The sequence below is a fragment of the Caretta caretta genome, chromosome 6 (assembly GCF_965140235.1).
Source record: "Caretta caretta isolate rCarCar2 chromosome 6, rCarCar1.hap1, whole genome shotgun sequence".
In the NCBI taxonomy this organism is placed as follows: Eukaryota; Metazoa; Chordata; order Testudines; family Cheloniidae; genus Caretta; species Caretta caretta.
Window position 1 is genome coordinate 1,900,186 of NC_134211.1, and position 27,760 is coordinate 1,927,945.

At 44.8% G+C, this 27,760-nt stretch overlaps 1 pseudogene; it reads right to left on the reverse strand.

The window, feature by feature from the left end:
- Positions 1–267: 267 nt before the first annotated feature.
- LOC125637828 (serine protease 27-like) lies at positions 268–25,959 on the reverse strand (annotated as a pseudogene).
- Positions 25,960–27,760: the final 1,801 nt, after the last annotated feature.

A 27,760-nucleotide genomic window follows, 5' to 3' on the forward strand; every position in this document is an offset into this window, starting at 1 on the left:
CGCACCGGAATAGAGGACACCTGAGCGGGCGGGGTCGAGCAGCCCTTTCTATCTGCCACCCTCATAGGCCCCAGGTTCAGCACGTCCCTAGCCCCGCTTCATGTTACTATGGTTCTGGTCGTAACCCACTTGATGAGCAAACCCCACGGGATTTTTGGGCGCTTAAGGGATCTTTAGCTGAGAGATGAGGAGCCTTGCTGCAGAGCGAATGAGGAAGACAAAAAAACACCCACAAGGGGAAGACAGAGAGAGAGAGAAGCAACCAGCTTAACCATGAAAGTTATTTATTGCAAGGTAATAACCTGGGGAGCCAAACAAACAAAACAGTGATCATATTAAATCTAACTTAAATTTGATTATAAAATTCAGGTTTAGAAAACTATAACTGATCACATAAGTGACATGGTCAATGTGCATGGAGGGCGAGGAAGGCCTGGTGTGGGATGGGGTCCCACTCGAGGAGAGGGGTCAGAGAGTCAGCCGCAAAAGCACAGCAAGGAGAAGGAGCCTGGGGATTGTGGCAGAGGGACCAGCACTATTCCAAGTGAGGGTGGTAGACGGACGGACACTGCTCGGAGTGATGGTGTTAGGGGGACTAGCACTGTTCAGAGTGAAGTTCACCACTCTGAAAGTCACACCAGGCACATTCTTCTGGATCCAATCGTTGTGGGCATTCGGGCGGTTGTAGACCGCAGGGTAATCGGGAGAAATAGTAAGTACCCCATTCACTTCTCTCACCAGTAACCAGCTCACAATCCCAGCAAGGTACCAGGTCCCATCCTTTTCACACACCAGGGGTCCCCCAGAGTCACCCTAGAGACAGGGAAAGAAATAGGATTGGAGGAGGGACCAGCCTCCATCGTCCACAAGGGCCATGTTGGATTCTCCATCTATTGATGGCTTCATATCCCACTGGCTCCCTTTCTGGGAGATGCTTTACCCAGACACAAGTCTCTGGGCTCAGGAAAGCGGTAACTGGGTGCGGTTGTGGGCTGGGTTATACAGGAGGTCAGACTGAATGGACGAACCCTGCTGACTTCATACTGTATGACACATCCTCAATTCCAAGGGCTGACTTGTCTAAACACTGGGGAGTGAAATCAGGGCTCAGCCCCTCCATCCAGGCCCACTGTTTGATGGGTCACCCCCTGCCCCCGACACACAATACCAAGTGAACAGGGCGAAAGGGCCAGGAATAGTGGGGGCCCTGATCTCAGACAGAGAATCTCACCCAGGCAGTCCCTTTATAGCCTTCCATGGACCCGGAACACATCATGTCATCTTTAATGGGGTTGTTACCCTCTGGCTTTTGTAATCCTTCCCGGTAGAGATCATTGAAGACCGTGGAGTCTATGGTGAGCACCTCCAGCTCCTGCAGAATCTCCGCTCAGGGAGAATTCACTGAAATGAAAGGTCCGAGGGTAGGGTGACTCACATGGCATGAGTGTTTTAAAATTTTGAGCCTTGTCTACACAAAGTTGGCCCTGATTTGGTTCAGTGGGTTTTAATCTGAGGATATGCTGCTCAGTTCCAGGCCAGCGCTACACACATGGCAGTAAAGATATAACTAGGTGTGTGATTTGATAATGCTGGGTGCCAGCTGGTGGCCACCTCTGTCTATGTATTCCAGGATCACATTAGCCGTTTTGGCCTTAGCATCACACTGGGAGTTCATGTTCAATTGATTATCTTTTTCAGAGTCTCTTTTTCCCAACAGCGAGTCCGGCGGCTTGGAAGTAAGGCTGACATTTGTTGTTCCTAGATGGAGGCATTTTCATTTAGCCGTGTTAAAACACAGAGTGTTTGCTTGTGACCACCTCACCACCTGATCCACATCGTTCTGAATGAGTGACCTGTCAGCTTCATTCTTTACCACTCCGCCAATTTTGTGTCATCTGCAAACTTGATCAATGATGTTTTCTTCCAGGTCATTGATAAAAATGTTTATAAAATGTTGATAAATGCAAAGTAATGCACATTGAAAAACATAATCCGAACTATATACCTAAAATGATAGAAACTAAATTAGCGGTTACCATTCATAAAAGGGATCTTGGAGTCATTGTGCATAGTTCTCTGAAAGGATCCACTCACTGTGCAGTGGCAGTCAGAAAAGCTAATAGAATATTAGGACCGGATAGATAATCAACCAGAAAATATCACAATGCCACCATATTATAGCCAATTAGTTCAGTTTATCATCCATTTGTCATTGTATTATGTGATGTTATAGACAATTTATATACTATTTCATAGATAATCAAGGTATGCTAAATAGATTTAAATTGTAGGATTATAGAAGTATTGGATTGCTAAGTATTTAGGGGTGATGAGTGTGTATTAGGTATATAAGTAAAGTATGGCTGAAACTGAAGGCCTACAGGCTGAGAGCTGTAAGATTTTCACTTAACCATACTAGGCGATAGGTTTAAAAATGTTTGACATGAGTGGGTGACCTAGGAATAACCCTCTGTTTACAAGGTCACAAGGTCACTGAATAACATTTACGGAAAATGGATTGTAATAAACCACAAATGTATTGTCTAAGACCACGAGATACCTGATGGTAACATCTTTGAATGTCTGTCCGGACTGCAAGGTACATGTCATGCATAAAGGCAAATAAGAATGAGAGGAACTCTGAACAACATATAAAAATGGAGTACCCCCACATTCATGGGGTGTGGAAATACAGATAAAGGAAAGTGTGCTGACACCTTCATGCATGTGCATAAGGTGTTAGGCGTAGTTAGAATTACAATACATCAAAAGTTCCCTGGTTGGATAAAAGTAGGAATACCCACTGGAAAAACCCCAGCAGGAACTATCCCTCTACTGTTGATCAATTGGTGTGAGGTCCATCGGACCCTAGAACATCTTTGAGCACGTGAGTATTGTTAGAGGGTTTTCCCTTCACCCCCTTCCCTGGTTCTTGTCACGCAGACAGAAAGCAGAAGACCAGAAGTCTGAGGTGCAGGCAATGCAATGTTTATTGGGGTTAGTTTCCAGCAAGCGTGTCCATAACTCCGATGCCGCAGAGTCTTGTGTCCCAGTGTCCCCCCTCCTTAGCAGGCATAATTAGACCTGCAATGCACGCCCTCAGTCCCACCCCTCGCAATTTATGGTCATGTTCTGTTTTGGGGAGTCGTGAGTCTGGGGTCTTCATCCCACCTCTTTTGTACCCCATGGGAGGGGTAAGGAGTGAGGTTGTGCTACGGTCAGGGACAGGCCATGTGGTGTTAGAGTTCTGCATTCTACAGGCCATTACCCTCTGATCCCACTGAGGGTTACCAAAAGAAATGACACCATCTGCTCAAGAAACTCCCTGAAAAAGCACAGGAACAAATCTTCACAGACACACCCCTAGAACCCCGAGCAGGGGTATTCTATCTGCTACCCAAGATCCATAAACCTGGAAATCCTTGACACCCCATCATCTCAGGCATTGGCACCCTGACAGCAGGACTGTCTGGCTATGTAGACTCCCTCCTCAGGCCCTACGCTACCAGCACTCCTAGCTATCTTCGAGACACCACTGACTTCCTGAGGAAACTACAATCCATCGGTGAACTTCCTGATAACACCATCCTGGCCACTATGGACGTAGAAGCCCTCTACACCAACATTCCACACAAAGATGGACTACAAGCCGTCAGGAACAGTATCCCCAATAATGTCACGGCAAACCTGGTGGCTGAACTTTGTGACTTTGTCCTCACCCATAACTATTTCACATTTGGGGACAATGTAGACCTTCAAACCAGCGGCACTGCCATGGTTACCCGCATGGCCCCACAGTATGCCAACATTTTTATGGCTGACTTGGAACAACGCTTCCTCAGCTCTCATCCCCTAATGCCCTGTCAGGGTTCCCTCCTGTCACGGAGTCCCTGGGCGATGCTCTGGAACTGCTCCCCATGAAGTCAGTCAGGACTCTGGGGTAGTCGCCTTTCTGTGAGCAGCCTGTCTTCAGGACACACAGCTCACACAGCTTCCACCTTCCTGGGTCTGACCTCGGAGCATTCAGCATCCTCTGCCCCTCCGTGCGCTTCCCACAGCGAGTCCGCTCAGGCAGTGCTCCTGGGGAAGCCAGAGGGTCCTGCCCCCCAACTCCGCAGTCAGACGTGACTCTCAGCCAGCCAGTAAAACAGAAGGTTTATTAAGACGACAGGAACATGGTCTAAAACAGAGCTTGCAGGTGCAGAGAATGGGACCCCTCAGCTGGGTCCATTCGGGGGGGCAGTGAGCCAGACAACCACGTCTGCACTTCACTCCATGTCCCAGCCAGCCCCAAACTGAAAACTCCCTCCAGCCCCTCCTCCTCTGGGCTTTGTTCCTTTCCCGGGCCAGGTGGTCACCTGATTCCTTTGTTCTCCAACCCTTTAGCTCTCACCTTGCAGGGGGGAAGGGCCCAGGCCATCAGTTGCCAGGAAACAGGGTGTCGGCCATTCTCTGTGTCCAGACTCCTGCACACACCTGCCCTCTAGGGCTCTGCAATGATCATACACCCTTACCCCACCCCCTAGATGCTTAAGAACTGCCTAGGGGAAACTGAGGCACCCCCACACTATTCAGAGGAAACATTAAGAACAGTCCCACTTCGTCACACCTCCCCACTCTGAACTCTAGGTTACAGATGTGGGGACCCATATGAAAGACCCCCTAATCTTATTTTTACCAGCTTAGGTTAAAAACTTCCCCAGCGCACAAATTTCATCTTGTCCTTGAACAGTATGCTGCCACCACCAAGTGATTTAGACAAAGAACAGGGAAAGGACCACTTGGAGTTCCTATTTCCCCAAAATATCCTCCCAAGCCCTTACACCCCCTTTCCTGGGGAGGTTTGAGATTAAACAAGATGAGCACAAACCAGCCTTGGATTTTTAAGGCCCAAAAAACCCAATGAGATTTTTAAAAAACAGAACTTTATTAGAAGAACAAAAAAGATAAGAGAACAACTCTGTATGATCAGAATGGAAGATAATATTACAGGCAGTCCGATTCAAAACATAGAGAATCCCTCTAGGCAAAACCTTAAGTTACAAAAAGACACATTTCCTCCAGCACAGTGAATTTCACAAGCCAAAACAAAGAAAACGTAAAGCATTTTCTAGCTAGATTACTTACTAACTTTACAGGAGTTGGAGGGCTTGCGTCCTTGATCTGTTCCTGGCAAAGGTATCACACAGACATACAAAAGCCTTTTCCCCCGCTCCAGATTTGAAAGTATCTTGTCCCCTCATTGGCCATTTGGGCCAGGTGCCAGCCAGGTTACTTGAGCTTCTTAACCCTTTACAGGTGAAAAGACTTTGCCTTTGGCCAGGAGGGATTTTATAGCACTGTATACAGAAAAGTGGTTACCCTTCCCTTTATATTTATGACACTCCCCTACTCTACTTGCGCTACATTGATGACATCTTCATCATCTGGATCCATGGAAAAGAAGACCTTGAGGAATTCCACCAGGATTTCAACAATTTCCATCCCACCATCAACCTCAGCCTGGACCAGTCCACACAAGAGATCCACTTCCTGGACACTACGATGCTAATAAGGGATGGTCACATAAACACCACCCTATACCAAAAACCTACTGACTGCTATTCCTACCTACATGCCTCCAGCTTTCATCCAGACCATGCCACACGATCCATTGTCTACAGCCAAGCTCTAAGGTACAACTGCATTTGCTCCAACCCCTCAGACAGAGACAAACACCTACAAGATCTCTATCAAGCATTCTTAAAACTACAATACCCACCTGCTGAAGTGAAGAAACAGATTGACAGAGCCAGAAGAATACCCAGAAATCACCTAGTACAGGACAGGCCCAACAAAGAAAGTAACAGAACACCACTAGCCATCACCTTCAGCCCCCAACTAAAACCTCTCCAACGCATCATAAAGGATCTACAACCTATCCTGAAGGACGATCCCTCATTCTCACAGATCTTGGGAGATGGGCCAGTCCTTGCTTACAGATAGCCCCACAACCTGAAGCAAATACTCACCAGCAACCACACACCACACAACAAAAACACTAACCCAAGAACCTATCCTTGCAACAAAGCCCGTTGCCAACTGTATCCACATATCTATTCAGGGGACATTATCATAGGGCCTAATCACATCAGCCACACTATCAGAGGCTCGTTCACCTGCACATCCACCAATGTGATATATGCCATCATGTGCCAGCAATGCCCCTCTGCCATGTACATTGGTCAAACTGGACAGTCTCTACATAAAAGAATAAGTGGACACAAATCAGACGTCAAGAATTATAACACTCAAAAACCAGTTGGAGAACACTTCAATCTCTTTGGTTACTCAATTACAGACCTAAAAGTCGTATTTCTCCAACAAAAAAACTTTGAAAACAGCCTCCAATGAGAAACTGCAGAATTGGAATTAATTTGCAAACTGGACACCATTAAATTAGGCTGAAATAAAGACTGGGAGTGGATGGGTCATTACACAAAGTAAAAACTATTTCCCAGTGCTAATTTTCCCCCTACTGTTACTCACACCTTCTTGTCACCTGTTGGAAATGGGCCATCCTGATTATCACTACAAAAGTTTTTTTTTCTCCTGCTGATAATAGCCCACCTTAATTGATTAGTGTCTTTATAGTTGGTATGGCAACACCCATTTTTTCATGTTCTCTGTGTATATATATCTTCCTACTGTATTTTCCACTGCATGCATCTGATGAAGTGGGTTTTTGCCCATGAAAGCTAATGCACAAATAAATTTGTTAGTCTCGTTCTTTTTGCTGATACAGACTAACATGGCTGCTACTCTGAAGTATGACACAGTTATAATTATTGCATAGGTTTGGTAGGATTTCTACATGCCTGGGTAATAGTAACTTCACTTATTGCTTTAATAAAACTTGTCATACAGATAAGACTTTGAACTTGCGGCTGTGTCTCTGGTCGTTATCTTTGGACTTTGTGTGTTCCTAGAGCCTCCAAATTTGAGAAAAGCACCAGAGGCAAGTTCACTCTGTTGAGCTTGAAATTATAGCAAGCAAAGCTGAACCCATAGTGGTGTAATACAAGATTACCAAATTCACAAAATGGCACTCCATCTGGGACTCTAGAGAACACAGAAGAAAAAGGAGAGAAAAGACCACCTTATATAACAAGGGGAAAGCTTATGTACCCCTACTTGTGAAAGTCAACTGATAAAAATCATTTCAAGCAGGTAGAATTGTGTTATGCTCACAGTAACTAACAGAGGGAACTTGCTGGTTTTTGCTTGTTTCTGTGTTTTGTGTGCTTGCTATTGCATCATTGTGGGGTTTTGCTTGACTATGTGATATTGTAAGAACTCAGCTCAAGGAAAAATGTAAAGAGGAAGTATCCTCTCATTGATACTACACGTATTGAAAATGACTAAGATGTCTTATTGATGAGTAATGTTTAAGGGGGAAAATATCATAGAGTGGTACCAAATAGAAAAATTGTGTACGGGTAGAAGGCCCTATTCTGGCATAGCAGAGAGAGGCAGACAGTCAGCCATCACCTAAAAAAACAGTCACCCCAAAATCTCCTAATAAGCTCCCCAAACTCTTAGCCTCTACCAATGGAGGATCAAGGAAAACTTTGTGGTGATCCCTTTATCACTGCCCCTCCTCTCAGTGTACTTTGTAATCTGGCTGCTGACGGGTGAAGGGGAAGGAAGCACCACAAATACTTCTCAGCAGGGGTAATACCCTATAGAATATTTATTTAAATTAGGGAGCAACTAAGGAAGGGACACCTTCCCAATAGAGAACTCCTAAGAGAGTCATTGTGTAGAGGGGTATTTTAACAAACAACCAGGTGCTTAAGCCACGGCCAACTTTTGGGATGGACTATCAGTTAATTTGCTTACTGCTAGGAACAGTTATTTAGTAGATCATGTAATAACTTAGCTTAGTTAAGGGAGGAGGGGTGAACCTGACCCTGTGTGCCCTGAACCTGATCTTTTTCTTGGAGCATGGGGGTGAAAGTCTGTGAAAAACAGGCAGTCTGGAAATATGTGCACCTTGCAGACTAACGACCGAGAAATCACAAAACCGCCTCCTGTTTTGGCATATCTTGTAACCTTTGCTTTTGCTCCATTAGATCGGCTATGTAATACTTTTGATTGGCATGTTTTTGTAAGTTTTGGGGTATAAAAGGGGAATTTTGAGATAAATGTAAAAAGGTGTATTAAATATAAGGGTAGGTTAAGAAAAGAGCATTTAAAAGAGTTAAATAAAAGAGAAATATATAAATGAAACTGTTTAGTAAGCACATGGTAAAAATATAAAGGTTGGTTAAGAAACATTTAAAATGTTAAATATAAGGGTAGGTTAAGAAAAGAACATTTAAAAACATTAAATAATATTGAAAAATAGGTTAAAAAAAGAACACACATGGCAAAAAATGGAATTTACTAAAGCAGAGACTGTTTAGTAAGCACATGGTAAAAAGTATAAAGGGAGGTTAATAGAAAAGCATTTAAACTATTAAATACAAGGATAGATTAAGAAAAGAGCATTTAAAAAGAGTTAAATAAAAGAGAGAGAACAGGGCATGAAAAGGGAAAAGAAAGCCCCTTTGCAAAGGGCAAAGATAGACAGCACATGGTTGAGGCAGAGAGCGAGAGAGATCTTACCCTTCCAGGTGAGTCTGCTGAAAGAGGCAACTTCCCAGGTTCAGAGCAGCTCAGACTTGTTATCCCCGCCTTTAGATAGGTGCAATCAGATGTTGTTCTACAACAATGTCATAGAATTCATTTTCCTGAACCAATCCTACAGTCCCAAGGGTTTTAAACAAGAGCCATCTCCCTTCCCCTCTCCCACTCGCCCCCTTCCCCTTTAACTGCCTTATTCTTATCTAAAAAAACAGACCCTGAGCATTTTCCCGCCGCATAGCCCTTTTACACAGGGGCTTTAATAAAAATTAAAACCATAAACCCTTTGTAACAAACAATTTTTCAGTGGTTTCCCCCTATGTTTTAGACTAACATGGGTCATTGTTTAGTAAGAACAATCTGAAGCTGTGGCAAAGCCCCGGCTAGCAAAAACAGTGTCTCTGAGTCAGTGGATCAGGGATAAGAAGGGTTGCTTCTTCCCCAAACTTTTTAACAAATGCAAGTAAAAGTTACATGTAAAGGGATAAAGCTCTGCTTTATAAACAGTTTAAAAGACAAACTTATATGAAGACACATTCCTTCATTTTGCGCATGTTTCAATAAAAAGTGAGCATGCAGCAACATCCCAGGGTTAAAAACATAGAGAACCTGTTTATAAAAGGAATGTATAGTGATAAAAAAGATTTCCCCTATGTTTTAGACTAACAGGGGTCATTTTTCGTAAGAACAATTTGATGCAGTGTGCTTTTTCAACAAAAACAGCATCTGTGAGTCAATGGATCAGAGATCAGAAGGCCCGAACATAACAAGAAAGCCCTAGGCCTGCTTTTAAAACAAAATTATACCAAATACTTGTCGAAATAAACATTTCCTTTCGTTATGTGAAGAAGACATTGCTTTGTAACTAATCTTATTAACAATGTAAAATAAAAAAAGAAATGATCTCAGGGTTAAAACCATAACCACTTAGTTTATAAAAGTAATTTGTTAAAGCTTTTGACAAATCGAAGTGAAAGGCTTGTGAAGGGATAAACACTTTAAGAGCGTTTCCCGATGTTTTTAGTGAGAACAATTTTTAGATTAGTGGATTAGAAAAGAAGGAGACCACTTTGAAAAACAAGGCCATCTGAAGAAGCAATTTTTCATTTAGCCCTTTTGCATAGCCTGGCTTCAGGCTTGACAAAGCCCTGGCTGGGATGATTTAACTGGGAATTGGTCCTGCTTCGAGCAGGGGGTTGGACTAGATGACCTTCTGGGGTCCCTTCCAACCCTTATATTCTATGATTCTATGATATGTGTTTCAATAAAAACTGAGCATGCAGAAACAACCTAGGGTTAAAACCACAGAAAGCCTGTTTATAAAAGTAATTTATAGTGATAAAAAAGTCCCCCCCACCCTATGTTTTAGACTAGCACTGGTATTTTTTAGTAAGGACAATTTGAAACGGCAGGCTTTTGCAGCAAAGCCATGTCAGCAAAAACAGCCTCTGTAAGCCATACACCCCTCTAGTTCTTGCGCTGTAATAGAGTCAAGGATGGACAGGTGTCTAATGCTCGATTGGCACACTGGACCTGGTTGTTGCAGGGCAAGGATATAATAGTGACCCCAGTACAGATCTTATCTCCATTACCACGTTCCCTGTTGTATTCTGGGAGCCCTCCTGTGTGCCCAGATGTTGATCAAGGGAAATCCTTGACCCAGTTTTTCACATTAAAAAAATGCCATGACTGTATGTAATTGATCCCATTTAACCAATTCTAGCTCTCATCGATATCTTTTTCCTTTTATGAATGTAACCCTTCTGCCAGTCAGAGTTGGCAGCAACAAGGGCCGGGTTCAATATCTAGGGGATCCATTCCAATAACACAATGCAAACCGGCTCGAGCCCCCACCCAGTGACCTGGGACAAATATATACCACCCCCCGCTGGGCGCCTCCAAGAGGCAGTATGTCCCCTCTCACAAGCACATAGTCTGAGTGTAGCAAAAAGCCTTTTAATAACAGAGAGAAACAATGTGGCATTATGTTGGGGAAACACCACGAACAGGATTCATAACACAACCCATGAGCAAAAAAAACCCACCCCAAGCAAATTGGGGCATGTCCTTTCCCTTTGGTTCTTGAGTCTAGCAACCCCAAATCACCCAAAGTCCCAAAAGTCCAATGACCCAAAAGTCTCTGGCCCTGGTCAGGGCAGCCCCAGAGTTCAAAAGTTTATCTGCAGAGCTTTACCTCCCAACCTGGGTGGAGATGGGGGCGGGGGTAAGAGGCACCTTACATGATCTGAAGCTGACCGCCCCACAGCTCCATAGGCCTTCGCTCCGCTCGCCGCCCCATGAACTGCTTTACTCTGCTCCGCAGCCCACCAGCAGCTCCCGCCGTCCTATGGACTGCTCCACCAGCCTGTCCACAAGGTACTCTAGCCATCCCTCAAACTGCTCGACAATATATCTTCAGGCTCCCCCACTACTTAACACAACAGTCAGTGATTTCAGCTCTTAGGCAGTTCAGCTCTTTAGTGAATTCAGCTTGTAGTAGGGGAGCCTCAGTGCTGGTGCACCATTAACCCAAAGTGAGCTCAGCAGCCTGTAACTAGACTCCTAATAGAATCAAAATTAGCTCTGATATACCACAGTGGAGAGAGGAAGAAGAGCAATTAGCATGTAAGGCCCTCACCAAGGGGCCCATGCCACCAAGTATTAATACTTGTCCCCAGCCTCTCTCCCTCTACAGAGTTTTGGAACCCATGACCCTTGCCTAGCGAGTGCTACTTAGTTGATGGTGAGTCCCTCCATCATAACAAAAGGCCAAGTACAGTTCCAAGCACAGTTCCCATAATCAGGGTAATAACAATTTATTCTTCCTGCCCCAATAACAGAGACACTGGGGATCCCACAGCAGCCAAAGTGACCATTTGGGCAGCTATGGCCTCATTCTAGGCGGGGTGGGTGTGCCTATGCAAATGAGATCGGCCCCTGAAGTTCTTTTCCACAACTTGCCACACCTCACCACCAGATGTCAGGGTGGAGCTCATCCTGACACTGCTTACATGAATAAACCTTTAGATTCTAAAGGATTGGCAACAGCGTGATTTGTGGGTAAGATCTGACTTGTATATTGACCTGGGTCTGCTGCTTGGTCCTTTGGGATTGAGAGAACCCTTTTTTTTTTACTGGGGTATTGGTTTTCATAACCATTGTCCCCATAATGAGTGATACTGGGAAACTGGAGTGTCTAAGGGAATTGCTTGTGTGACTTGTGGTTAGCCAGTGGGGTAAAACCAAAGTCCTCTCTGGCTGGCTGGTTTGGTTTGCCTTGGTGTGCATAGAAACCCCAGCCTTGGGTGATAACTGCCCTGCTTTAAGCAATTTTTCTGAGTTGGCACTCTCAGTTGGGAGGGATAGCTCAGTGGTTTGAGCATTGGCCTGCTAAATCCAGGGTTGTGAGTTCAATCCTTGAGGGGGCCATTTAGGGATCTGGGGCAAAAATTGGGGATTGGTCCTGCTTTGAGCAGGGGGTTGGACTAGATGACCTCCTGAGGTCCGTTCCACGGCTAGTATTCTGTAATACAGTAGAACCTCAGAGTTACAAACTGACTGACAAACTGACAAATGAGGCATGTGGTTCATTTGGAACCAGGACTATGCATTCAGACAGCAACAGAGACAAGAAACAAAACAAAAATACCCCACAAAAAAGCAAGTACGGTGTTAAATGTAAACAGCTAAAATATAAACTGAAAGTTTTAAAAAAATGGACAAGGTTCCTGTGCTTGTTTCATTTACATTAAGATGGTTAAAAGCAGCATTTCTCTTCTGCATAGTAAAATTTCAAAGCTGTATTAAGTCAATGTTCAGTTGTAAACTTTTGAAAGAACCACCACAACGGTTTGTTCAGAGTGACGAACATTTCAGCGTTACAACCAACCTCCTTTCCTGTGGGGTTTGTAACTCTGAGGTTCTACTGTTGAACAAAATGAGGAAATGCCTTTTGTAGATTGGAAAAAGATCTCTCCTTTAATCGAGGAATCCGGGGGTAGGGGGCAGGAGGAGGATGTAAAACATATGTTATAACTGGAGATAAATCTGCACCAATAACTGATGGAATTCCATATGGATTCTGGGACAACAAAATCAAATGTCAAAGCTCAGTAGAAAGTGAAGCACTGATATGTGTAACCAAGATTATGAAAATGAAGGAGAGTGTAAAGCCCGTATCCAACTTAAATCTCTGGGAAGTGTAAAAGTTATTAACAAATAATTGCTTCGAGCAGGGGGTTGGACTAGATGACCTTCTGGGGTCCCTTCCAACCCTTATATTCTATGATTCTATGATAGTAGCGGTAGAGGCAAAAGCAGTGGGGAAGGACTATGGTTCACAGGACCCTGTGGAATGTGGAGTTCTACGATAGCCCTTGCCAGTGGTCTGACCGCTACACCCATACCTGCTGTGCTAAATTGATCTAATTGGCAAACAAGTGAAGTTAGCTATTGTAAGAAGACAAATGTCACATCTACCTTTCCAGTGCTTCTTGAGGATAAGGTTACTGTTTATTCACCACGAGTACAAGTCATTGACAATTTAAGTATCAATATACAGGCCAACCTTTATGTTCCCAGAAGGAAATGAGAAATTAATCCTTTTTGGCATTTTAAACAGTATTACAAGTTTATTTGGAATAGGAATGCCAATGCCACGCTCTCTGGAGTGGCTCACGGCCGTGAGTGCCTACCTTGGGGCAGACTGTCAGAAAACAGGGAAGACATCCCAAGCTGGTGGTATGGTCTATAATTAGATTTCACCAAGCCAGTGACAAACGTAAACTCCTGGATCACTGTAGCAGTCTTACCAGGGAGTCACAGACAACCCCTTAGATGCTGCAGTGTATCTTGCCACCCAGGCAAACTGGACTTTGTGATAAAAAGTCACTTAAAGCAGAAGTCACACCACATCAGGTTGCTCCCAGTCCCAAGGGACCAGTCTCTTACCCCGGATAAATTGGTACTCTGGACCTTACACCAAAGACAACACTGGTAGCCAATTCTATAATAAACTAACTAAAGGTTGACAAGCTCAGAAAAGGAAATGAGCGTTATTGAGAGGTTAAAGCAGGCAAAATATAGGCACAGGTAAGTCACAGTTTGTAAGTCCAAATGGTGGCAGTGATGTAATAAGCTGTCAGTTTCCAAGAAGTCTTTCCAGGGTACCCAGATTGTCTCTGGGGATCTCCGCTTTGCATCTGGTACACTTCCCTGGAAGAGTCCAAATAGTCCAGAGATCCAGGATCTGTCCTTGAATCCATACTTATAGCTTCTTCTCACAGAAAACAGGCTGACACTTGGACTTTTCCTTTGATGATGGAGAGTGAGAGGTGCATTTTGAGTCTTTGACTTCCAGTCATCGCACACAATGGCCACTTGCTTTGAAATTAGCACTTTTCTGTTAAAGTTCTTTATTTGCATTCCACAAGGCTTCTTTTTTGTTTGCCGGGTTATTTAGTTACGGGGGTATACACTATGTAAATGTTTGCTACTACATTGTAATGCGATATAGATAAGTGAAAATAATGCAAGTAACATCCCATTAGTTTTCATGAAGCTTAAACACCAAATACGCTCTTATACATTTAAAAATCACTTTGCTCTATACTAGTACACAAGTAAATTAGTCTCGGGCTTCCGCATGACCTAGCACCTGGTCTGCCAGCATCACCGGTGGATATTGAAAAAATTAAAAGACATATTAATTACATGGCATTACATCAGAAAAAAGCTAAGAAAGTAATTAACCCCATGTTGCCGAGAATTTATGGTTTGGCAACTGAAGAATGACTTATGGTGTATAATATGCATGAAATAACCAAAATATTCAATTATACTCAGATTCAGATTATTCAACTGGTAAAATATAATAATGATCAGGGGAAAAAAATCACATGGGAAAGGAAATTTTTTGTGCAGAATATGGTGAATATGTAATAGACACTATTGATAATACCTTTCAATTCTTGGAACTGAGAAAAGTGCCAGAATTAATTAGGGATAAACAGATCTTGAATTGGTATTGTCCACACTGTATTCAAAAGCATGGAGGAGAGAAAGTCAAATGCCAAATTAAATGTAAACAAATAATATTTTGTGCAATTAGAAACTTGGTATCTTGACACCACATCTGAATCATGACACATATTATTTAAGTAACATGTGACATTTCAAGGTCCTTATATGTCTCGTTCATGTGATCATTGCCCATGTTTGATCCAAATAAGGATGTATTGGATCAATTAGCCACTGTCCACCCTATTGGTCACCTAGAAGACAGCATCTAGAGGAACAAGTGCATCTGCTGGTGATGTACCATTACAATGCCCAAACACAGAGAGTCCTTTTAAAAACAGCATCAATGGATCTGTAGGTGAGCTGTGTTTGAGGTAACGACCCTCCTATATGGCCTGCTGGAAAGGTAACAACAGAACCTACTGAAAGTCAGTGCAACACTTGTATCACGTCCAGTGCAACTAACTAAATTAAAATCTCCTATGGAGTGGGTGACCTATAATGAAGTAGGACAATAATGGGTAATAACTAACTGCAAAACTTCTATTATGATCATCTTAGAAGTCTGGTCGCAAGTTCAAATTTCTGTTTTAAGCCACAAGTACCTACAGTTGTCGGACATGCAACAATACCTCCGGTACCCGATTTTGAAAATGAAGCAGTCATTCTTAGCAACCCAGATTATCAAGTTATAATTAAGACAAGTGCATATATCCACTGTGAAATTTACAGCTAAAACAGTTGTTAGAAAGGAAAGATGCACATGTAATTGAAATTAGTAATGTTATGATGTGACATTGAGCCAGAAAGGGTGAAGCAACTTATAGGCTACATGACCCAAATTCAACCTTTAAAGACATGTTAGGGAAATATGTAAATCGCAGTTAGGACTATTCCTTATAAATAGCTAGCAAAGCCATGTTAGATAGACATGAGCTTTGAAATGTAGACTTGTATTGTTAAAGAACTGGAAGAAGATCGTGATTGCAGTAGTCTGTGTTTACCTATATCTTGTTAGAGGTTAACAATGTAACTAAACAGTTCCTGTCTGTTACTATAGTCTGTTAATTCATCAGAGTTTCTTGTTAAACCCTGGATTTGTGCTGGAAATGGCCCACCTTGATTATCATACACATTGTAAGGAGAAAAGGAGTACTTGTAGCACCTTAGAGACTAACCAATTTATTTGAGCATGAGCTTTCGTGAGCTACAGCTCACTTCATCAGATGTATACCGTGGAAACTGCAGCAGACTTTATATACACACAGAGATCATGAAACAATACCTCCTCCCACCCCACTGTCCTGCTGGTAATAGCTTATCTAAAGTGATCAACAGGTGGGCCATTTCCAGCACAAATCCAGGTTTTCTCACCCTCCACCCCCCCACACAAATTCACTCTCCTGCTGGTGCTAGCCCATCCAAAGTGACAACTCTTTACATAATCAAGTCGGGCTATTTCCTGCATAAATCCAGGTTTTCTCACATCCCCCCCACCCCCATACACACACAAACTCACTCTCCTGCTGGTAATAGCTCATCTAAACTGACCACTCTCCAAGTTTAAATCCAAGTTAAACCAGAACATCTGGGGGGGGGGGGGGGGGTTAGGAAAAAACAAGAGGAAACAGGCTACCTTGCATAATGACTTAGCCACTCCCAGTCTCTATTTAAGCCTAAATTAATAGTATCCAATTTGCAAATGAATTCCAATTCAGCAGTTTCTCGCTGGAGTCTGGATTTGAAGTTTTTTTGTTTTAAGATAGCGACCTTCATGTCTGTGATTGCGTGACCAGAGAGATTGAAGTGTTCTCCAACTGGTTTATGAATGTTATAATTCTTGACATCTGATTTGTGTCCATTTATTCTTTTACGTAGAGACTGTCCAGTTTGACCAATGTACATGGCAGAGGGGCATTGCTGGCACATGATGGCATATATCACATTGGTGGATGTGCAGGTGAACGAGCCTCTGATAGTGTGGCTGATGTTATTAGGCCCTGTGATGGTGTCCCCTGAATAGATATGTGGGCACAATTGGCAACGGGCTTTGTTGCAAGGATAAGTTCCTGGGTTAGTGGTTCTGTTGTGTGGTATGTGGTTGTTGGTGAGTATTTGCTTCAGGTTGCGGGGCTGTCTGTAGGCAAGGACTGGCCTGTCTCCCAAGACTTGTGAGAGTGTTGGGTCATCCTTTAGGATAGGTTGTAGATCCTTAATAATGCGTTGGAGGGGTTTTAGTTGGGGGCTGAAGGTGACCGCTAGTGGCGTTCTGTTATTTTCTTTGTTAGGCCTGTCCTGTAGTAGGTAACTTCTGGGAACTCTTCTGGCTCTATCAATCTGTTTCTTTACTTCCGCAGGTGGGTACTGTAGTTGTAAGAAAGCTTGACAGAGATCTTGTAGGTGTTTGTCTCTGTCTGAGGGGTTGGAGCAAATGCGGTTGTATCGCAGAGCTTGGCGGTAGACGATGGATCGTGTGGTGTGGTCAGGGTGAAAGCTGGAGGCATGCAGGTAGGAATAGCGGTCAGTAGGTTTCCGGTATAGGGTGGTGTTTATGTGGCCATCGTTTATTAGCACTGTAGTGTCCAGGAAGTGGATCTCTTGTGTGGACTGGACCAGGCTGAGGTTGGTGGTGGGATGGAAATTGTTGAAATCATGGTGGAATTCCTCAAGGGCTTCTTTTCCATGGGTCCAGATGATGAAGATGTCATCAATATAGCGCAAGTAGAGTAGGGGCTTTAGGGGACGAGAGCTGAGGAAGCGTTGTTCTAAATCAGCCATAAAAATGTTGGCATACTGTGGGGCCATGCAGGTACCCATAGCAGTGCCGCTGATCTGAAGGTATACATTGTCCCCAAATGTGAAATAGTTATGGGTAAGGACAAAGTCACAAAGTTCAGCCACCAGGTTAGCCGTGACATTATCGGGGATAGTGTTCTTGACGGCTTGTAGTCCATCTTTGTGTGGAATGTTGGTGTAGAGGGCTTCTACATCCATAGTAAGGAGAGTGATCACTTTAGATAAGCTATTGCCACCAGGAGAGTGGGGTGAGGGGAGAGAAAACCTTTTGAAGTGATAAACACCCATTTTTTCATGGTCTGTGTGTATAAAAACCTCCTCACTGTATTTTCCACTTTATGCATCCGATGAAGTGAGCTGTAGCTCACGAAAGCTCATGCTCAAATAAAGTGGTTAGTCTCTAAGGTGCCACAAGTCCTCCTTTTCTTTCTATTAATTCAGAGATCAAAAGGAGGTGTTAACATTTAGATGAAGTGTAAATATAGTAATATCATTGTCTTTATTCCTCTTTGAAGTATGCTGTAAGCTACCTGTAAATGGCAGGAGATGGGCAATTTTCTTATGCTAATCCATGCAGCTAATTATGTATGGTGCTTAGGAACTAGAAGGTCTTACTTCAAAGCCACAATTGTCACCTATTATTCCCCCAAGGAATGCCTGCTGTCCGGAGGCTGCCAGAGAACCACAAAAGGAACTCCTGGGCCCTGATCCTATTATCTCAGATCTGCTTAAGTTTCTTCAGGGAAGAAGTCACAAGACTGAGGTCTCCAGCTCCAGTCTGGATCACCCTGATACTGGACACTGGACTATAACCTATGGAACCAATTCTGAAAGAACTCTTTGCAACTCTGAGGCTCACCATTGCTGCTATGAAAATGACCTATGAATTTTATTCAAATACCTGTATATATAACGATCCTTTAACCAATACTCTCTCTCTTTTTTCTTTTTAAATACATGCTAGTTTAGTTAATAAGAGTTGGCTGTAAGCGTGTATTTGGGTAAGATCTGAAATATTCAGTGACCTGGTGGACAATGTGGCCAAACCTTTGGGATTGGTAGAACTTTTTATAGGATGAACAAGATTTTCAGTAATCCTCATCATATTTGACTTGGCTGTCTGGGTGGGAGCCCAAGGGTGGGTTGCCTTAAGGGAACTGTATGTCTGGTTGCTGGGTAACCAGTAAGCAGGGACTATTTTTGCCTTATGTTATACGGGAAGAAAGATCAGAACCATAAGTTAAAAAAAAGGTCAAAACCCATTTTTGTTCAATCCAACTGATTTCCAGTCCCCTTTTAGCTACTGTCACCTCAGCTGTAGCATCTATAGCTGATGTTAGAGAGGACAGTATTTATGAAGATATGCACTAACATAAACCCACATCAAGTTCCAGAACCTCCATATGCTTCTGTTCCAAAATCCAGGAGAACAGTAGTTTCATAGATAGTAACGTCAGAAGGGACCATTATGATCATCTAGTCCAACCTCCTGCACAACGCAGGCCACAGAATCTCACCCACCCACTCCTGCGAAAAACCTGTGTCTGAGCTATTGAAGTCCTCAAATCATGGTTTAAAGACTTCAAGGAGCAGAGACTCCTCCAGCAAGTGATCCGTGCCCCATGCTACAGAGGAAGGCGAAAAACCTCCAGGGCCTCTTCCAACCTGCCCTGGAGAAAAATTCCTTCCTGACCCCAAATATGGCGATCAGCTAAACCCTGAGCATGTGGGCAAGATTCACCAGCCAGACACCCAGGAGAGAATTTTCTGCAGTAACTCAGTTCCTACCCCATCTAACATCCCATCACAGGCCATTGGGCCTATTTACCATGAATATTTAAAGATCAGTTAATTACCAAAATCATGTTATCCCATCATACCATCTCCTCCATAAACTTATGGAGTTTAATCTTAAAGCCAGATAGGTCTTTTACCCCCGCATGAGTTGATATCTGAAGAAATAATTATTCCCTAATAAGTATAGAATAATGAAGTTACAAGTATACACTTAGATTTAATTGACATATAGGGTTTAAGTACATATAAATGGTAAGTTACTAATTACAGTGTTTGTTGTGTACCACAGTATGCCTTTTTTTGGAGGGCGGGGGGTCATAATATTCACCCTGTCAAGGCGGGGGACAGTAGTCAATTAGTTCATTTTATCATCCATTTGTCATTGTATTATGTGATGTTATGGTCAATTGATATGCTATTTCTTATATAATCGATGTATGCCACATAGATTTAAATGGTAGGATTATAGAAGTATAGTATTGATGAGTATTTAGGGGTGATGACTGTGTATTAGGTATATAAGTAAAGCATGTCTGAAATGTAAGGCCTACAGACTGAGACCTGTAAAATTTTAGTTTAGCCACACTAGGCCATAGGCTTATGCATACTTAACATAAGTGACAGGTTTCAGAGTAGCAGCCGTGTTAGTCTGTATCCACAAAAAGAAAAGGAGTACTTGTGGCACCTTAGAGACTAACAAATTTATTTGAGCATAAGCTTTCGTGAGCTACAGTTTACATAAGTGAGCAATCTAGGAATAACCCTATGCCCATAAGGTCACAAGGTCACTGCATAAGATGTACCAATAGGAAAAGTGGATTGAAATAAACTGCAAATGTATTGTCTGAGACCATGAGACATCTGATAATAACATCTTTAAATATCTGTCCAGACCGAAGGGTACATGTCATGCGTATAGGCTAATAAGAGGAACTCTGAACAACTTATGAAAAATGGGGTACCCCAACATTCATGGGGTGTGGAAGTACAGATAAGGGAAAGAGGGCTGACACCTTCATGCAAGTGCATAAGGTGTTAAGCATAGTTAGAATTACATGGGAGGTTTAGGTTGGACATTAGTGTTAGGATATAGATATTCAGGCCTGTCTGTAAAGGCCTGTACTTTAAGAATTTAGGTGTATTCTTATCACTTGGCTAGTTAGAGGTATAAAAGAAAGAATCAAAATCACTGTCTGCTGGTGTAAGGTCCTTCTCTTACTGTGACAGTCTGAGGCCCTGTTCTTAGGCTAAGGCCTAAGCGAAAGAGGCAGCCATAAGCTGCGAAGCGACCAGTCACCTCCTCACATTCCAAACTAGTCACATTGAAAGAAGGTGCTATTGGGCTGTTAGGAATACAATCCTGTCCTGATAATGCCTATCACCTCCAGAGAAAGGGAAGTGCCTAGAAAATGTAAAAGGAAATTGAGGTTGATAGTTTTCTGTCTGGTAAGAACTCACTTATCAATAGACACAGCTGGGAAACCCTTATGTCTTTATAGATGTAGTTGTGAAATCCTCACTTCTGTATTGTTTGGTCATTATAGTTCCCACTTTGCTATTGTTTATTGGCATGGTCTCTGTCTGGTTCTGTGATTGTTTCTGTCTGCTGTATAATTAATTTTGCTGGGTGTAAACTAATTAAGGTGGTGGGATATAATTGGTTAGCTAATCATGTTACAAATATGTTAGGATTGGTTAGTTAAATTTCAGTAGAATTATTGGTTAAGGTATAGCTAAGAATATTACTATATAAATTAGGGGCAAACAGGAAGTAAGTTGGGATTCGAAAATAAGGAAAAAGGAACTTGTATTTAAGCTTGCTGGAAGTTCACCCCAATAAACATCGAATTGTTTGCACCTTCGGACTTCGGGTATTGTTGCTCTCTGTTCATGCGAGAAGGACCAGGGAAGTGGGAGAGTGAAGGAATAAGCTCTCTAACAATTAGGAAAAACTTCCTAACTCTGAGGGTGGCTAAGCACTGGAATAAATTGTCCAGGGAGGTTGTGGAATCTCCATCATTGGAGATTTTTAAGAGCAGGTCGGACAAACACCTGCCAGGGATGGTCTAGATAATACTTAGTCCTGCCTTGAGTGCAGGGGACTGGACTAGATGACCTCCTGAGGTCTCTTCCAGTCCTGTGATTCTATGATTCTATGAATATATAAAGGGTTCCCTGGTGGAATAACAATGGGAATAGCCACAGGAAAAACCCCAGCAGGAACTGTCCCTCTACAGCTGATCAATTGGTGAGAGGTCCATCGCACCCAAGAACATCTTTGAGCATGTGAGTATGACTACAGCTATAATTATTGCACTGGTCTGGTAGGATTTCTACATGCCTGGGTCATAATAACTTCATTTATTGCTGTAATAAAACTTGTTGTACAGATAAGACTTGTACTTGGGATTGTGTCTGTGGTCATTATCCTTGGACGACGTGTGTTCCTACAGCCTCCAAACTTGAGAAAAGAACCAGAGGAGATTTCACTCTGTTGAGCCTGAAACTGGAGCATCCAGAGCTGAACCCATGGTGGAGTAATAAAATATCCCTAAATTCATCACTCAGTAAAAGGCTGCAGTATAAATCCACGGTACGTCCACTCCTTGAATCCCGTGTGGGGTTCTGGTCACCACATCTCAAAAAAGATCTACTAGGATTGGAAAGGAACAGACTAGGGCAACACAAATGATTACGGGTAGGGAACAGTTTCCTTATGGGGAGAAATAAAAAAGACGGGGTCTTTTCAGCTTGGAAAAGCGACGACCAAGGGGGGTTATGATGGAGGTCCATAAAATCATGAATGGTGTGGAGACAGTAAATAGGGAAGTGTTATTTACTCCTTCTCAAAACACAAGAACTAAGGGTCACATGATGAAGTTAATGGGCGGCAGGTTTAACACAAACAAAAGGAAGTGCTTCACATGATGCACAGTCACCCTGTGGAACTCGTTCCCAGGAAATGTTGCAAATGCCAAAAGTATAACTGGGTTCAAAAAGAATTAGATAAATTAATGGAGGACTGGTCCAACACTGGCTATAAGCCAAGGTGGTCAGGGGTGCAGCCCTATGCTCTGGGAGCCCCTAAACCTTTGACTGCCACATGCTGGGAGTGGACGACAGGGGATGGATAACTCGATAATTGCCCCATTCTGTTCATTCCCTCTGAAGCACCTGGCATTGGCCACTCTTGGAAGACAGGAAACTAGGCTAGATGGACCACTGGTCTGACCTAGTATGACCATTCTTATGTTCTTATATTCTTAGCATAGGGCCATAAACAGATCCCTGAGAGATCCCACCTGAAACAGCGTCAGTCACACTCAGGGTGGCTCCCCCTTCTCAGAGCAATTGGCTCAGGCTCTCTGCAGACTCAGGCATGCGGGCATTTCTGGTAACTCTCAGGTCCTCTCCTATCTGCATCTTAACCCCCCACGCAGTGCAAGGTTTCACTAGTGGGTGAACAGAGGAGGGAGAGACGGGGGGCATCCCAATGGAAGCGGGGGGTCACAGTGACATCAGGAGAGTGGTGAAGAGAAGCACGAAGCTGCTGAAGCAGGGTCTGGCATCATTCGTTTCTGATTTGCAGTTTCCCATGGTGCTGGCTTGGCTCCCTGAGCCAGTGTGCCCCCATATCCATTCGCCATAGGCCACCGTCTGGACATAGACACCTGGACGAGTGGGCTTGCCACAGCCATCCCCCCAACTCACAATCCCCATCAGGAGCCAGGTCCCATTGTGGTCACATGCCAGCGGCCCCCCAGAATCACCCTAGAGGGGCACAGAAATTGGGATTAGTGAGGCCCCCTGGCCCCAAGTATCCAGAGCCCAGCCCCTTGGAGCTCTAGGCATATGGACCATACCATGGCCCCACCCACATATTTTTGCCACACCCACTTGAGAAGTGAAAGGAGCATTATGAACCTTCCCCCCACCTTTCTCTGAAGGATGCATTGGTGGCAACGGTGGGATCCCTAATACATTCACAGCAGGAAGGGTGGCTGTGTTCTTCTGCTCCTGCCCTATGCAGAGAACCCTGCTCGGGACGGGCTGGAAACAGAGCAGTGGGGCTGGAAGCAGAGAGCTTCCATAAAGATGCATGGCTATTTCCCCATCTCAGAGAAACTGGCTTAGGCTCTCTGCAGACTCAGGGAGGCCACGGTTACTTTCTAGCCACCTTCTCTCTCTTTTCGATCCATCTGCAGAGACTCGACTATTACTTTAAATAAACATAAAAGCCGGGGCTCTGTCCTAATCACAGGACTCCAAGGGCTGGGGCCTAGACATGGGACCATGAGTCCACATGGATCTAAAAGCCGGAGCCGCTGCTGACTGCTCGGAGGCAGCCAGATTGTGGAACTCCACAGCTGCAGCAGCCGCTCTACATGCTGCAGGCCCTAGATGGCGACGGGGAGCTGCGCTGGGGCTCACCGGCATCCAGCCGGTCCTCAGCCCTCTCTCACCTGGCAGGAGTCCCTCTGCCCTTCGGCGTAGCCAGCGCAGAACATGTCGGGTTTGACGGGGTCCCTGCCGATCTTTGGATCTGGGTCGATGTTGTACAGGGCATTGCAGGCCGCAGTGCCGACCAGCTGAACCTGAACCTCCTGAAGTGTGCTGGGGGGTGGGAGAGAGACTGGTGGGAGGGGAGAGAACCAGGATATTGGATCCATCGCCTTCCGCAATGCACCCCCATGCCTGACAATTTCCTGTCACCAACTACCTCCCCAACCCACTCTCCTCCCCTCCAGACATCTTTCCCACTCCATCTCCTCCCCATGTCACAATCCCCATCCCCTCCACCCATATCCACCCCCCCTTGCATCCATTCCCCACCTCCACCCAGCTACCAGACCTGCACTGACATCCAACCATAAAACCCCATCTGTGCAGCCCTGCCCCTAGGGGGGCTTCCTCTGCAAAGAATTGAACCAGGGACCATCTGTATCGAAAGCAGAAGGTTCCCAACTGAGCCTAGTGGATCAGTTGCCTCACAGACGGCTGTGAGGGATACAGCCGATCAGGAGTAGCCAGCTGGCAGGGGGCGGCAGAGAGCTGGGCAGGGATTATTGCAAGATGCTGCAGGAATCACAGGGCTCCAGGAGCACAGGGCTTCAGGTGTGGAGTGATAGTACATACCTCCTCCTGGGGGATGGTCTTACCCTCAGAGTCTATTCTCCCCCAACCGGTGACCCAGCACGTGTGGTTGTCAGGGAAGGAGTCGGAGGGGCCTGGCAAGCAGACAGGCAGGATTTCATTGGTGTATTGCACTGGCTGTTTGAGCCGCAGTAGGGCAATGTCGGCAGACTTCCACGTGCTGTTGTAGTCGGGATGGACAAAGATCTGGCTCACAGGGGATGAGATCCGGCACTGGGAGGGATAGGAGAGCTGGTACTCCCCCAGGTTCACACGATAGGAAGAGACAAGGTCAGATCTGGGATTGGGGGAGAAAAGGATGATCAAATGGCTTGCAAACTTGGCCAAAAATGCAGCAGGGTCTGGGATGGGGAAGCTGGGGACCCGTCGCACAGCAACACCGCATGAGGTGGCATGGCTTGCAAACTTGGCCAAAAATGCAGCAGGGTCTGGGATGGGGAAGCTGGGGACCCGTCGCACAGCAACACCGCATGAGGTGGCATGGCTTGCAAACTTGGCCAAAAATGCAGCAGGGTCTGGGATGGGGAAGCTGGGGACCCGTCGCACACCAACACCGCATGAGGTGGCTTGCCTGGCACAGATCCAGGCAGGACGTCTGTCTGTGCACCAGTCCCTACCCACCCCAGTTACTCACAATTGGAAGCAATGAGCTGCTGACACAACCCACTGGGCTGAGATGAGGGACCCGCCACAGAAGTGGTGTCCATTGTGCTGGATGCTGACCTGCCACGGCCACCGGCCCCTTGGGGCGTCCCCCCCCCCAACAATTCGGCCTGAGATCCTGGGCTGGCCACACCCTGGAGGGGAACAGCATTGACATGGGATCAGCAAGGAACCAGGAGACCTGACTTTCAGCCCCTCTCCCTCCCTGCTCTAATCCACTAGACCCCACTTCCCTCCCAGAGCTAGGGATAGAAGAACCCCAGAGTCCGGGCTCCCAGCCTCATTCTCATGGTACTAATCCAGGACAGGTAAGGCTGGCATTTTGAAGTGAGTGTCTTACCTGCCTGTTTCCAACTCCCTTGAGCACCTAGGGCGTGAAGAAAGAGAAGGGAAAGATATAAATGTGTGCATGTTAGGGGTGGGGGTTTATGCACAGGCATTGCTGGAACCCAAGAAGGTGTGTGGAGGGGAATAAATTCCTGTAGCTCCACCCATAATTCCCAAACTCCGCCCATTGCCCCATAACAGCCCTGCCATCCTCAGCTCCAGCAAAAATTCATAGCTGTGTTCCTATTTGATTTACCACCAGTAGGTTCAAGAATCAACACTCCCCATTGATCTGAGTGGGGCAGCTCAGGACTGAATGCTCCCATCCAGGCTAGATGGGCTGGGGGGGGGTCTATGAAGGGCCAAGGGCTGGGATCCCCCTGTTATTCATTAGCCCAATTCCCTCCCCACAACCCGTATCTCTCTCACCTCCCCCTGTGAGGTAGGGGCTGGACCCTACATCCCCACCCCACACTCACCCTGCAATAGGGTCATCACCAGCAGTTCTAGGGCCAGTGGGGAGCAGAGACGCCCCATGGTTCAGCCTTCCCCAGACCTGTCTTGGCTGAATACAGCAGCCTCCACTGCTCCGACCAAAGCCCGACCGGAGAAAAAAAGTTCTGGGTCAGGTTTTTATGAACACCTGTGTGCCCCTCCCTGGATCTATAGAGAATAATAGGGACTGATTTCCTGGTAACCCAAGCAAGGAAATAAGTGCTACTAAATTGAACGTGCTGAACAGGTTGTGACCGCTTTCATTCTGCTCTGCCTGGTGTCACCCCAGTATGGACGTCCTGGAAAACCAAACGAAAATATGCGATGGCCCAGGTCACGGCATGCAGGCCTCCGGTGATTTTCACGTCCCCATGTTATTGCCAACTGAGTGCGCCAAGCAGAGAAAGCCAAAAATAGTACCCAGGAGAGTGAGACGGTTCTCATGGAGTAAAAATTATGCTGGCTTTGGGGTTGTGGTTGAGTTGTGGTTATTGTGGCATTTAGGGCAAAGGTTATCATGGGGATTAGGGATAAGGGTATCATGGAGTTAGGGTTATCATGGGTGTTTTGGCTAAGTGACATTATCTGCCCTGTTGCTTGGACCATGTGGCACTTCTCCTTGCATCACTCCAGATTTGGGGGATCTGTCCCGTATGTCTTGCAAATTCCAGTTGATGCTGTGAAGTCATTATTGTGGAATCGTTGGGTTGTGGAGAGCCTCTGTGTGGGATCCAACATTTCTTAACGGGGAGAGCTGGGTCAGCAAGACTAGGTATAATGGTCACTCATTAGACCCTAGAAGGTTACCCATTCAGGCCAAAAGAACTTGGAAATTGGGTTTGTTGAGGCTGGCAGGATCTGTCTCTACACCTGCTGTGCAAGGAAGGAGAAGAGGACAATCAACCATAGGAGAACAAAGAAATCAGGTGTTGGGACAGGGACACATATCCTGGAGGGAAGACTCACAGAAGTAGGAAACTATAGGCAGAAGGAGGGAAGAGATGGGAAGGAGAGGGGAGGAGCTGAGCATGCTTTCATAGCTGGGAGGGGATTGCTGTTTAACTGTGGACCAGCCAAGGTAAGAGAAAGTTAGCTCAGTGAGAAAAACACCATGATCTAGAAGAAAAGCTATGAACTGTGCGTGAAGGATATGGGGTACTCCAGGGGGCTCTGTCCAAAACTAAAGGACTCTCCCTAGCAGTGAGGAACCTGAGCCAGGAAGATGCATGTCAGTGTGCTGGCTATTTTGTCTAGAGCTGTGTATTTCTTGTGCTAGTAAGCACAGCTGAGTGACATCTTTTCAAGAAACAATTTAATTGCTGAAATATGCTGTTTGGAGTCTACCAAAACTATTCACAAATTCAGATTAAATTTGCCAAATAGTTTCAACCAAAAAAAATTCTAAAAAGTGGAATTGTTTCTTTGGCATATTCCAGAAAAACCCAAACATTTGGACTTATCACTTTTAAGCAAGTTTTATTTTGAAAATTATCTAGATTTATTTTTTAAATGTTAATATAAAAGAAAGAAAGAAAGAAAGAAAGAAAGAAAGAAAGAAAGAAAGAAAGAAAGAAAGAAAGAAAGAATTGGAAATGAAATCAAATGAAAACTAGACAATAACAGACCTGGTTTAAGCGATGTGTATTCTAAGCTTCTTTTATTCAGGCTGAATGGAAGAAGCAAATAAGTTCCTTATTGATGTGAGAGAGCTGGACACAGTAGAAGCTACCACCCAAAACAACCAGCCACATGCTGAAGCCTGAGTGGAGCTGTGGAGCCTGAGGGACTGGTTGCAAAGGCAGGGGCAAACTGTGTCTGAGAGGCAAGAGTCAGATGATAATGA